This window comes from Corylus avellana, chromosome 7, assembly GCF_965113065.1.
Source record: "Corylus avellana chromosome 7, dhCorAvel1.hap1.2, whole genome shotgun sequence".
In the NCBI taxonomy this organism is placed as follows: domain Eukaryota; kingdom Viridiplantae; phylum Streptophyta; class Magnoliopsida; order Fagales; family Betulaceae; genus Corylus; species Corylus avellana.
Window position 1 is genome coordinate 7,655,047 of NC_142496.1, and position 13,925 is coordinate 7,668,971.

A 13,925-nucleotide genomic window follows, 5' to 3' on the forward strand; every position below is an offset into this window, starting at 1 on the left:
TATATTTAATTTTTTCTTAAAAATTTAACAAAATTTATAAAAATATTAATTTAATTAGCTTTTATCTTTACTTTATATTGAATTATTGGTTTAAAACTAATAAAAAAATAATATTTAACTAAAACAAAAAAATGTATAAAGAGTTTAATTTTCTATTCCTTTTAAAAGTGGATCTCTAAATTTGATAAAATAAATTTTACTCTTCAAATTTAGTTTTTATTTTAGGAGCATTCACATCTGAATATACACCCACCCGTTGGATCCCACACTTTAAATTATGCACTGTCCCGATGGCTCGCTATATTTAATACGACTTGACCTTGAGTACTGAGTAGGGACAGACTAACCCGTTTTCTCCTCCTTTGATGGTACCTAGAATTGACTCTTTATATTTAATTTTTTCTTAAAAATTTAACAAAATTTATAAAAATATTAATTTAATTAGCTTTTATCTTTACTTTATATTGAATTATTGGTTTAAAACTAATAAAAAAATAATATTTAACTAAAACAAAAAAATGTATAAAGAGTTTAATTTTCTATTCCTTTTAAAAGTGGATCTCTAAATTTGATAAAATAAATTTTATTCTTCAAATTTAGTTTTTATTTTAGGAGCATTCACATTTGACTTTTCTATAAAATTTGTTTAACAAAATTCATAAAAAAATGTCATATATACATACAAACTCAATGTTAAGTTTAATTTTATGCTTTTTAAATGTAAAGAGCTCAAAAGTGAAACTCATTTATTTTGTAATGTTCTTTCTCTTTTATACTTATTCTTTTTTTAAAAAATTTTAATGCAAATGATCTAAAAGTTAGTTTCTTTGCTAAAATAGAACATTTAGGTAAAATAGAAAAATATTTAAAGAGTTTGTTGTTTAATAATTTTAAAAATGACTAACTAAATCAATTAAATAGATTTTTAGAGGAAATTTTTTTAAAAAAATTAAGTCGCTCCTAATGCTATAATCTCAATGCATAGGATACCCTTTAGAGAAGTTGCTAGAAGTCTTCTAACCTTGCTTTCCATGCAACTTTTATCCTTTCAACTCCATAGCTAAACTGGTTCTGCAACTGCAAGGCAACTTTCTCTACTAGGTGGTAGTCTTGCATACACGAAGGATGACTTCTTCCATGGCTTCCCAAGGAGTCTCTTCCTCTTCTTCTTCTTCTACTCGTCGATGGACGTACGATGTGTTCCTGAGTTTTAGAGGTGAAGATACTCGCCACAATTTTACTGCCCATCTATACCATGCTCTGCATATGAAGGGAATCAACACCTTCATAGATGATGATGAGGTTAAAAGGGGAGAGGAGATTTCTCCGGCACTTCTCAAAGCCATTGAGGAGTCAAAAATTTCAATCGTTGTATTCTCTCAAACCTATGTATCATCCACCTGGTGCTTGGACGAGCTAATGAAGATCCTTGAGTGTAAAGAAATAAATGCACAAATGGTTCTACCAGTATTTTACAAGGTGAATCCGTCGGATGTACGAAATCAAAAGAAGAGTTTTGAAAAAGCATTGGCTAAACATCAAGAGAGGGTCAAGGATGACATCAAAGTTCAGAGGTGGAAGGCAGCCCTAACGCAAGTCGCCAATTTGTCCGGATGGCATTTAGAGAATTATGAGTAAGTTTTATTAGTATTGTGCATTTTTATAGACTAGACGTACATCCATACGTGTGTGTCTATATATATATATATATTAGGGAGATTGATACATTGCATAACTTGTTAGTGATCACATAATATAGCTTGTTAAGAGATGCACCACTCAATCCAAAAGGTTTGGGCTCAACCATGCATATTAATCAGTCACACTTATGAAATTTTCTTAATGTGAGACTCAAACATTTTTACACTCACATATGTATACTCAATAATATATACATTTTACTATGCTTTCTCATATGAAAGGTTCTAGCTCATAATTAAATGTTTCCAATCTTTTGTATTTGGTAGGAATGAAGCCAAATTTATTGACAACATCGTTCAGAATGTCTCAAGAATTGTAAACCACGCATACTTACATGTTGCCAAGTATCCAGTTGGAATAGAGTCTCGTGTACAACAGATCAATTCACTTTTAAGTATTGAGATGAATGATAGACGCATAGTAGGGATCTTAGGAGTTGGTGGAATTGGTAAGACAACGATTGCAAAAGCTATCTACAACTTGATTGCCTCCCGGTTTGAAGGTAGTTGTTTTCTTGCCAACGTTAGAGAAACTTCTAAGCAATATTTGGGTCTGGTCCAACTACAAAATACTCTTCTTTCGAAAATCCTAGGACATACTATGAAGGTTGACAATGTTGACGAAGGAATTATCATGATAAAGAAAAGACTTTATTCAAAAAGGATACTCCTTATTCTTGATGATGTGGATGATAAATTGGTCCAATTAGATAAATTGGCTGGAGAAGTTGATTGGTTTGGTTTAGGAAGTAGGATTATCATAACGACAAGAGACAGGAAAGTATTGACTAATCATGGAGTAGATCTAATATATAACGTGAAGGAATTGGACTCAAACGAAGCTCTTGAGCTCATTTGCTGGAATGCTTTCAAAGGAGACAAACCCACTGATGATTTTCTAAAACTAATGAAACATGCAATACGTTATGTTGGGTGCCTTCCACTAGCTTTAGAAGTGTTAGGTTCAGATCTACATGGTAAAGATATACATCAATGGCAAAGTGCACTGGATAAGTACAAAAGAATTCCTCACACAAATATTCAAGAAAGACTTCGAATAAGTTATGATGGATTGCATGAAAATGAGAAGAATATTTTTCTTGACATTGCATGTTTTTTCAAAGGATGGCAGGCAAATCATATTATCAAAATACTAGATAGTTGTGATTTCTTCCCAATTGATGGTATCAAAGTGCTTATAGAGAAGTCTCTCATAACCATTAATATGGGCAAAACTTTGGCAATGCATGACTTATTGCAGGACATGGGTAGAGAAATTGTTAGACAAGAATCACCTGAAGACCCTAGCAAACGCAGTAGATTATGGTTTCATAAAGACGTTCGTTATGTCCTTGAAGAAAATGCGGTAAGAAGCTTACATTAAGATACTCTTTTAATTTTATATTCGTTTCTTTTTCACAAGTACACATCCAAGAAAAATATTTTACTTTCTTTTTTTCTTTGTAAAATATGATGAAGAATTATAGACAGGTACACATATATGTGTATTTATAATATATAAACATGTATTTATATACACGTGTATAAAAGAGAATAAAATAAGTAAAATGATTGTAACTAAGAATAAATAAACTCATCATACAAAGTTCTTTATTCTATTTCGAAGGTAGGCATAGTTGTTTAGTATTTTGTTTTTCTAATAGGTAAGAGTAATTGGAATAATAAAAAAATAAAATAAAATGAAGACAAATTTTACCTTTCGAACATGGAGATCACGCTCACTTTGGAACATTTTAGTAGTAAAAGTAAAATTACCTATTTTGAAAATCTCAAAATGAAAAGCAACATGTAAAAGAGGATAGATGGAATCTAAGTTTGTTTCATTTTTACAAGTATTATGTAACACCCCGATCCCATATTGGAGTAATAGCGCAGATGTGGCTAACGCTTTTCTCTGGGTCGTTACAAGTGGTATCAGAGCCACCTAGTAACGCCAGGTCATGTGGTACTAGAGCACTGCATGACGTGGACCTGACGAGGACGTCAGGAGTTTAAGAGGGGGAGTTTGTAACACCCCGATCCCATATTGGGAAGATGAGAAGAAGCCCACATAGAGTGGATGATTTATAGAGATAGTCATGAGTGCTAAGTCCCACATTGCCTAGTTACTAGGTGAAACTGGACTTTATAATGAATTCTAGAGAAACTCTAAATTGACTAGTCCTTTTGGAGTAATAGCGCAGATGTGGTTAGCGCTTTTCTCTGGGTCGTTATATATATATATATATATATATATATATATTACAAAAGTTATAATTCCAGCAAGTGTTAAAATATAGAGAACTTTGTGCTTTGATTTTCCTCGCACACTAATGATTCATTGCCTTACTAGGGAACAAACAAAATTCAAGGCATATTGATAGATTTGCCTGAAAGAAACAAAATGCGCTTGAGTTTCAAGGCCTTCAAGAAGATGAAAAGGCTTAGGCTGCTTATGGTTAACCCTAATGCGCGCTTTTCAGGAAGACTTGATTTTCTCCCTAATGAATTAAGATTGCTTGATTGGCATGAATGTCCTTTAGAATCTTTGTCATCAATTTTTCATGTAGAGAACCTTGCTGCTTTAAGAATGCCTCGGAGTCACCTCAAGGGATTGGAGGGAATTGAGGTACAATTATTGCTTTTAGTAAAATTATTTCATGACCACTAGTGCTTTCACTTTTTTTAAAATATATATTTTTTAATTTTTTATTAATAACATTGAGACCCTACTTTTTAATTCGATGAATTTTAGATTTGTGCTTCCAAATTTGTTAATCAAAACCATAGTTTTTTTTTTCGTAAAATAGATAACATAAATGGTATTAAAATACATTTACGCCTCTAACACAATTTTAAAAATAAAAAATAAAAAAAAGTGGTTGGTTGTGGCCGGGTGACAGCACCCTATATATCCAGCCAGGGCTGGGCTTTGTGCCAGGACCCAACCATCGCCACATGCCACAACTAGGGCTGGATGCCAAAGCCTCAGCCAGGTCGCATGCCATGGCCAAGACTAGCTGCTTTCTCCCAACGACGGCAACCGCACTTTTTTCTTTCTTTTTTTTCTTTGTATTTTTTTTTTTCGTATGAAAGGAATAAGTGTATTTTCATATAATTTTTGTTAGCTATTTGATGAAAACACTTGCAAAGTTCTTGATTTACAAATACTTGAAAGTAAAAAATTTATCAAACTTGAAATAGGGGTTTCAATGTCAAAAAGTGTGAAAGCATGACGGTGTCTTGACATAATTTCCTTTGATTTTAAAATTTCTTCCTTTAAATTCTGTTGTAAATTTCCTTCAAACTAATTTATTTCCTTTTTTTTTTTTTTTTTTCTACAGAATTTTCAAAGCATGACAATTATGGATTTCTCTTATTGTGAATTCCTAAAAATATTTCCGGATGTTTCAAGGATTCAAAATTTAGTGGATTTGAGGCTTCATGGTTGTACAAATTTAGTTGAAATTCATCATTCTGTTGGATTTCTTGATAAGCTAGTTTCTTTGAGTCTTGGTGAATGCTATAACCTTAGCAGTTTTCCGAGAAGCCTCAAGTTAAGATCTTTAAAATATCTTTTCGTTGAAGGTTGCTCAAGGCTTAACTACTTTCCTGAAATTGAGTGTCAGATGGAGTGTTTAGAACACGTCTCCTTTATAAACACTGGTATAAAAGAATTGCCTTTATCTATTGCGTACCTGATTGGGCTTACATATTTACAACTACAAGGTAACAAAAACCTGATGCGTCTTCCAAGTAGCATTTATCAGTTGCAACGAATAGAGTATATTTTTCTTGGTGGTTGTTCAAAACTTGTTAAGTTTCCAAAGAAGATGGTGGATATCAGACAATCCATGCCCTCTAATGTATCTATGAAGGAATCAGAAATTGCATTAGGTCCAGACTTACTCCCATTGCCACCTCCTACAAATTCAAGTGTTTCTAATGATGATTTTTCCTCGATAGTATTTCCGTCTCTAAAAGAGTTGTCTCTACCCAATTGTGTCCTATTAGAATCAAATTTATTTAGGGTATTTAATTGCTCCTCCACATTGAGATACTTAAATCTATCAGGGAATGCTATTGTTACCATCCCAGCATGCATCGAAAGATTTGTTTGCTTGTGGAGACTTAACGTGGATCATTGCAAGCAACTTCGAAAAATTCTAAGACTTCCACCAAATATAAAATACTTGTGTGCAGAGGGGTGCATGTCGTTGGAAACATTTTTCGGAGAAGCACAAACATCTGAATTATTTAATACATGGTGGTTACCAGAGTTTGTATGGTATGAAACAACTTGTTCGGCACGAGGCCCAGTGGGCAGTGGTGCTTCTTCTGCAACCTATCAAAATGTGCAAACTGTGGCAATAGCTCAGCCATTGAGGGTAACTTCTTTCCTTGATGGATTGATATATGCTCTCTCTCTCTCTCTCGTATACAAGTCTGTGTGGCTTGATTTGTAGGTTGTATCACTGAAAATTTGTCCATTTGTGTAACAGGGACCTCTTCGGCATCGTTACTTTAACAGTTTAGCTTCAGGAAATAAGATTCCAGATTGGTTCAACTATTATAAAAAGGCTTCAAATAGTAATTCATGTGAAATAGATATTGATGAGGCTGCAGATATGTTTGGGGAGTTCACAATAATTGCTTACTCTGCTGTTGTTGGAGTAGAGGATGTAGAAGAAGATGACGATGATTCACACGAAATTAGTGTTTCCATCATCACTCGTGGTGTAGAAATCTATCGTCATTCTGCACCGATGTTTAGATCGGCTGTATGGCTGCATTTCCGTGTTCCAAAATATTCTTTTAAGCTTGGAAGTGTTGATCATGTGCGAGTTAAATTTGAAGTTACAGAGCGAGTGCGCTTGAAAAGTTGCGGATTCCATCTGGTACGTATGTGTAGCGAGAATGCGATTGATTTAATAGATGGAATTCAACGGAAAAGGAGACCCCGTGATGATGGTGATGGAAACTTGGAATGAAAGAGGCATTCTTCCACCTTGGGCATTAGATTTTCAAATGCAGAGGATAAGCCACCTGGTGATCAATCGTAAGTACATCAAAAGACCCCTTCGTTTTCTCCATCGCTGTTTTCTCTGTTTTCCTCAGCTTCGCTTTCTCCAATTGTGCACAAATTTGATGGTTCTTTTTACATGATTTTGAATTTATTAGAGATGAGTGGATATTTCTCCAACCCCTAATTTTATTTTCATAGTGTTCAGCAGTATATGAAGAACATACATATTTGAAATAATCTTCCACTACTTCAAAATATATATATATATATATATTCTTTCCATTTCTGTGCTACCTATGTGTTCTTTCCTGGCTTTGAACGCTTGGATCTTTCATTCTTTCCTTATTTATTGGTGGCTAACAGAGATGTACAGTGAAATTCTTCACTTATGACAGAGACGTACAGAGAAATTCTTTATGGGGTTTGCTAACAGAGATATACAGTCGTAGTACAGACTGTTTGGTAGTTGAAGATTTTTCTTTTTGTCTTTGTTGATTAATGGTTACTGATTACTCACTGTTGATGGTGGAGAGGAAGAGAAGAGATGTTGAATATCACACGGATGTTAGATGACAATTTTGCCATGGCTTTGTGTCATGAATTGAGGAGAAGAGAGAATATCTTGTTAATTACCGGTTATGTAATAAGACCAGCTCTAGCATTTGCTTCTTGATTTGTTTACTTAATTATGGATTAAATCTTCCTGGTTTGGAAACGGATGATGATATTTTTTCGATTTTTGATGCAATTGACAAATGTGCGTGACATATTCAGCAGATTTGATTGGGACCAAGTTTGTGCAGGGCAGTCAAATATATGGTACAGAGCCGCTAGCTTTGGTTATAATAATGTAAGTGTTTCAATTGGGCAATACCAGTTTGGACTTCAATTCTGTAATCAAGGAGTGATTTTATTTATTTATTTATTTATATTTGTTACAAAGTGAATTTGGATTCAACCAAAAGGGAGGGAGAGATCCAAAGCCGGTCTTTAATTTCATATTGCTTTATTTGCTTCTTTTGTCGTTCTTTACATTTTTCTTTGTTGAAATGAAGGAACGACTACGGAGGCAGAGAGAGGTGTTCTAACATAAGAGCTTGATCGAAGTTCACGGTAACATTTTGCTAAGATTCGAGCTCAAAATAAGCCACTGTTGAAGAATAATAAGCATTGTTGAGAAATCCTTTCTGATTTTGCTAACAGAGATGTACAGTGGCTAAACTTCATCAATGTCCACTGTTTCTTGTAGGTGAAGCCAACTCGTTCTCTTCTATTGATGATGCATCGACTTTTCTCAACTCAAGAGCAAAGAGCTAAACTGGTTCTGCAACCCAATTATTATCTCTAGTTGGTAGTAGCAGAGAGGATGACTTCTTCCCTGGCTGTCCGACGATCCACGTCGTCTACTTTATCCACCCATCAATGAACTCATGATGTATTCTTGCGCTTTAGAGGCAAAGATACTCGCAGAAATTTGATTGCCAATCTATAGTGGGATAAGCCATTTTTCAAGAACTTTAGATGCTAACATTGTTATTTTGTGTTCAAGAACATGTTAAACGATAGTGGGATAAGCCATTTTTCTTCAGAGACGGTAAGTGTGTTCTTGTGAAGTAATATTATTTAAATTTGTCCATTCTCTTTGTTAAATTTGTCCATTCTCTTTGTTAATTCACAAAGTATAAATCCTAGGGGGTGGCCGAAACCACCCCCAACCACCATTGGCGGTGATTTCGGCCACCCCCAAGGCTGCATGGGGTGGCCGAGCCACCCCCAGTGGGTACTGGGGGTGGTTTCGGCCACCCCCATCCGGCCAGTCGGCCACCCCCAAATGGCCAAGAGCCACTCCCAATCTTTCTTTTTTTTTTTTTTTTTAGAAAATACTTTTTTTTTTAAATTAAAAAAAAAAAAAATTAAGTAGGTGCCACATGTCAATATGTGATTGGTCCACGTAGAATTCCGTTAAGTCAACTAACGGTCAACTGACGGAGGACTAACTTGGTCTATTATCAAAACCACATGGACCTCCTGTGATAAAAGTGAAACCCCAGGAGGTAAAAAATAAAGTTTGTGAAACCCAAGGGACTAATTTAGTATTTAACCCTTAATTATTATGGTTACAATGTTTTCCAATCAATTTCACGTGGTATACAAATATTTTAAGAGCTTTAAGCGGTATGCAAAAAATAATAATAATAAGTTCCTATACATCATTTCCCTTTAATGCTTTTAATGAAAATGTTAAATATCATGTCAATACCAATAAAATTATGACATGTATTATTCATAAAGCTTGCTTTTTATTTTCATGGTTTCTGCCAAAAAATTAGATAAAAGTTGAAGGACAGAAATTTTATCCAAACCAATTTAGAGAAAATTTCTTTCAACCTAATTCTATAGGTGATAAGTGTTATCTCATATTTTTTTAATATTTTTAAGAGTCATATTTGTCATTGTACTAATCTGGAAACCTAAACATTAATTTCTGAGAAATCCAAAAATGTTGAATGACATTTGTCACTTATTGAAATAGGTTGGAGAAAATTTTTTTCAAACCAGTTTGGAAGAAAAATGTATCCAAAGTTGAATGTAGAAATCTATTTGTTATTTTTTCATACTACAAAGAAATCTTAGAACATTTTTATACAACAAAAAGCTTATTGCAAATAGTGCAACCAAAAGAATTAATTTTGAAATTTTTTTCTTTATTTATTTTTATTTAATAAATATTAAGAGTAAACAAAACCAAAGAAGATATGCATCAAACCCTATCAGCTGCCTACTTCATCTACTATTTAGGTATACTATTAGGAATTTCTACCATTCTACTTCATCAAACCTAATTAATGCACAATTTCTACCATTCTCCAAAGACTAATTGGGTAAAGGAGAAGTACTACAGGCTGAGATCATTTAGTGTCAATGAAAGAGCATGTCATCACACTATATTATCCAATAAATTTTCTCTCTACATGATTGACACGTGTCCCCCAAAACAGAGTCAAGATCTCTTTCAAGAGGCAAAACCATGCTCAATTCAAGTGAAATGAATAGGAACATCTTTTATATTAGATTTTACAGATATAATAATATATATGTTATTGAGTAATGTCACAATTAAATAGACAATTGATACTTGTGATTTATTATTATTTTTTTATGAGAAAGGTATCTAAATTTTAAGACAGATAAAAAATTGATACTTATTTTTTATGAATTTATTAATTTTATTTTATACTTCGGTCTAAAAGTTTAATGAATTTTTTCCAAATGTGGGAGAGAACTCGTATTATAACCGAAGATGCTCAAGATTTGTTTCTTTCACTCTCTGCTAGTCTTATCCAAATTAAGAGAAATACATGAAAGATCTAAACATATTAAAAGCATGTTTGGGATTGTATTTAAAAAATAAAGTTTTTAAGTTAAAACGCATTTTTGGACAAAATGAAGCTTTTGCCAAAAGTGTGTTTTGATAATTTTTAGGCTTTTTGGATCATTAAAAGGGCTTTCAATTTTTTTTACCAAGCGTGTATTTTTTTTTTTCAAATGAATTTTTTAAATGTTAAATACACTTTTAAGTCATTCAAACGGACACCTAAACATGCTTAAAACATTAAGCAACTTGAGAAATTGAGTTAGTTGGACCTTTAGGTGGTTGCCTCATCATTAGTGAGAATAACTATTAATTATTTGGGAATAACTATTATCCCAAAATGAGGAAAGTATTCCTCTAAAAAAAAAAAATAAGTAGGGAATAGGTATTTGTACAAGAATTGAATATCTCTAATGATAATATCCTAAACAATCATTCTCTTTTTTGGCACAAAAAACATAAAAACATTTGCATTGGTCGTCCCTCCTATGGGTGGTCAACACTCTTTAATGAACCTTCAAGGGTGGTCAGCCATTACTTAGCCCTGCCGTCACCGGGAATCGTGTTGGGGACCATGGCCCTAAGCTAACACGTACCACTTTCTTGTTAGCGGTGAAGGTCTCACAATCAATAATCGTTAAAATATTAATCAAGCACAACCATGCAAACAGATATAAAGTCACATTGCAACAAAATGAGCTACAACAGATGATCCAATTTGGAAATCATAATTGGAAATTAGGAAATCATAAAAATCTCAAAAAAGCAGATAAATCAATGGATAAAAAGTTTAAATATACATTAGCAACTCAAGACTCTTATTTTATGCTAGAGGTGGTGCCTGATCAGGTGGAATATGATGCTATGGAATGTTTGAAGATGGGGCAGGCGGTGGGCTTTGCTGTGCCCGGTCAACTTCTAATTTTCTCAGCTCCATAACTACAAAAGCCCATAACCAAACATTGATGAGGCACAAACCAATTAAGCAGTCCTCGTAATGACATAAAAATGAATACAATGCCACAGAAAGACCATGTTATTCGACCAACCCAACAACTAATACATCAACACCCAGCTTCGCGATCTCCTCAATTTTGCGCTACCCATGCCCATCACAACAAACTTAGACCAAAACAGCCATGGAGTGCTGCTTGATGGAATCAAGATGGTGGCCTGAAGCGGATGAACCAAACGGATGATCCCAGAAAGAGAGAGGGACGGAGATCAGGGAAACCTTACAAACAAGGTGGCGGCGGCTAGTCGGCGACATTCGGTGTCTAGCTTCTGGCTGGGCTGCGGCGTAATGGGTGGTTAACATAAAAAGTAGATGAAGTGTTTTTTAAGGTGTAAATTTGGTATGATTGGGTGTTTTGTTCCCATTTAGCTTTCTTCTTCCAAGCCGAGGTGTCAACCTCTTATTGGAAGGCACAGATTTTGATTTGTACTAAGACCTTAAAGAAGTTATTATCTAGTCAGTTTGACGAAATCATTACGTTTTCATTGGAATTAAACAAAAATTACTAAAACACACATTTAAAAAATAAATAAATAAATAAAATTGAGACTCCATTTGTTTAAGAAGGTGAAATTTCAACCGCAAATTTTGGCAACCAGCAGCTAGAAGATTCCAGCTAACTCTGGCAACCAGAGGTGGATTACGACTAAATATCTTCAAGACTAAAAATTAACCAATTGATGGAATAATGATCTCATTCCATGAGTTTAATTCTTATCTCAAACCTACACTTAAAGTTCAATATACTACTCGAATCATTGTTGGGTCCAATTGAGATTGGATTTTAATTATGACCAAACCTATTGGCAGACGTAGGTTCATCAGCAACACCAAATTTGAGCCAAAAGAAAAGGTAAAGCATATGAAGCGTTTTTAGGGAATAAAGTGATAAATACCAATACCATCTCATGATATGGTAGGAAAAAAAAAAATTAACAAAACCGGGTTTAAATGCACTGTTTACATCCCATGCATATCACAAATCAACAAGATACGATGTAAATTACGTTTAAGGGAGAAAAAATAATAAAAGATAGCAAAAAATGGTGAAACTTTCAATTACTGCTGTGAAAATTAGAGGAAACGAACCTGCATGAACCTGATAAAGCTGCATGGTAAAGATGGAGGCGATGAATACGATGAGAATGAGAGGACGAAATAAGGCAGAGAAACCCATGGATCTTTATCTTCTTCTTTTGGATGAAACCAACACCTTCATTGATGCCTTCAATATATAGCCTCATTTTAAATAAATAGGGGCAGTGAGTGAAAGTGATCAACTTTGATTCTTACATAAACTTTTTGACTTTTAATTCCAGGAATTGATGAATATTTGTTACAAAAAAGGATTCTTATCTAAACCATTAACTCCGTCGAGACTAATGGGCATGAATGACGCGAAAGCCGCGTAGTGGAATTCTACGCAAGACCACAAACTTGAATCAAATATATCAATGTCTAAGTCAAAAGGGAGAAGACCCAATTAGGTGGCATGATTGAATATTGACGCCAATGATAGAGCTTCTCAACACATCAATGTCTCATGCCAAAACCATATCAAACAAAACCAGATTACCAACTCTAATTGGTTGAAGACCAAAACGTATCCACAAAACATGAAGCAATATCCAAATTCAAGCCAAAATTCAACAACAAAAGCATGCCAAAATTGTTTAACATAACAATCTTGCTAATAGAACACATACCACAATAGCACAATTTTCCCATGCACAATTTTCTGCCGCTTCAAATGTTTTGCTAATAATGAACGAACGTATTCCCGCCATCTCTTAAAACTTGATTGAGCTGGCTGTCCGGATTATAGTGGTTGTGCTTCATCAACACCAATGCCACTCGGTGTCAGTGTCAGTGGCAGGGAAGAATTTAGATCTGTTGATCTTCTAACACCGGCTTCTTTTAAAATGTTTTGGATTTCAAAACATTTAAAATCTCGTGGACAGATCTCTAAGACATCTAAAGCTATGTAACCAATCATGTTCGTGACATTAGCCACTCTTTTTATTTTCGGTACTAAAAGTAAATATTTTATGGCCTGCAAAAAGACAATATTCTACTGTTTCATCCATAAATTACCAGAAACTCCGAAAGCACTTCCACAAAACTGGCCCAAATAAATTTAATTCAACCACATTGCATTTAGCGGTGACGCTTGTTGATACAAAATATCTCCTAAAACCCAAACCAAAAGGCCCACTTCGAATAAGAGGCCCACGGCTCACCATGATACCAAGGCACTAAGCCCAAGATCCAGCAAATCATGACACAATCGCCTGATCGTGTTAGATCCGCACTCACGCATGCAGTTACGCCCCATATCAAAATGGTTGCATGCCAAATCACGTAAACCCTATAATCAAGGGAGCATGATCACTCTCCAAACAACCCAATCTGGGAGTTACGTCCAAAGTCAGAGAGCAACCAACCAAATCTCTCCTGAAAGGAGTCTAGGTACACGATGACTTATCCATTCAATCTCCCATATGATCCTAAAGATGATCTTCAATTGGAACCACTCCCACGTATCAAGGGACGTCGAATAAGAGTCTAGGATTCTTCCACTCACTCATAACCTTTATAAGAAAAGGAGCCACCTACGATACAGATACATACTCAATTCTACTCTTATCATTCTCAATTATTATTATTTCTTATTATCTATCTTACTCAAATTCACACTCAGGCATCAAAGGTGGCACGACCACCACACCCCCCACTTCGCGGTCTGTCACTGTTGATACCTTTTTTCGTTCTTAGCTGGCTTTGAAATCAAATTGCTACTAGGGTTGACAA

At 34.5% G+C, this 13,925-nt stretch overlaps 1 non-coding gene and 1 pseudogene across 1 annotated transcript; both read left to right on the forward strand.

Annotated features, from left to right (window-relative positions):
- Nucleotides 1–1,058: 1,058 nt before the first annotated feature.
- On the forward strand, nt 1,059–1,638 carry LOC132185351 (TMV resistance protein N pseudogene; annotated as a pseudogene).
- A 443-nt stretch (nt 1,639–2,081) lies between these two features.
- On the forward strand, nt 2,082–8,319 carry LOC132184797 (TMV resistance protein N). The gene is made up of 7 exons (XR_015912806.1): nt 2,082–3,066; nt 4,054–4,329; nt 5,045–6,088; nt 6,203–6,759; nt 7,501–7,576; nt 7,782–7,839; nt 7,976–8,319. It is a non-coding gene; the product is annotated as a TMV resistance protein N (transcript).
- Nucleotides 8,320–13,925: the final 5,606 nt, after the last annotated feature.